This window comes from Myotis brandtii, unplaced genomic scaffold, assembly GCF_000412655.1.
Source record: "Myotis brandtii unplaced genomic scaffold, ASM41265v1 scaffold600, whole genome shotgun sequence".
NCBI classification, from domain to species: domain Eukaryota; kingdom Metazoa; phylum Chordata; class Mammalia; order Chiroptera; family Vespertilionidae; genus Myotis; species Myotis brandtii.
Genome location: NW_005370273.1, coordinates 909,152 through 909,356, shown reverse-complemented (window position 1 = coordinate 909,356; position 205 = coordinate 909,152). Strand labels below are relative to the sequence as shown.

General features: G+C 74.1%; 1 protein-coding gene across 1 annotated transcript in view; it reads left to right on the top strand.

Annotated features, from left to right (window-relative positions):
• MYO7B (myosin VIIB) overlaps positions 1-205 on the top strand; it is a 107,070-nt gene that overhangs the window by 22,348 nt on the left and 84,517 nt on the right. The gene's annotated exons all lie outside the window — the stretch shown is intronic.

The following is a 205-nucleotide window of genomic DNA, read 5'->3' as shown; positions in this document are numbered from 1 at the left end:
CTGCCGGGGGGAGGTGGGGCAGGCTCCGTCTCACTGGGGGGCTCCTGGGTGGGCGGGGAGCCCAGAGGAGAGCCCCCACCAGGGAGCCAGAGGGTCTGCCATGTCCTCCTGGACACAGAGCAGTGGCCGGGGTCTTGGCTGCGGGGTCCACGCGCTGCGAGGGGCAGCCCCCACGCTGGGCCTCCGGCTGCTGTGGCTGAGCCCT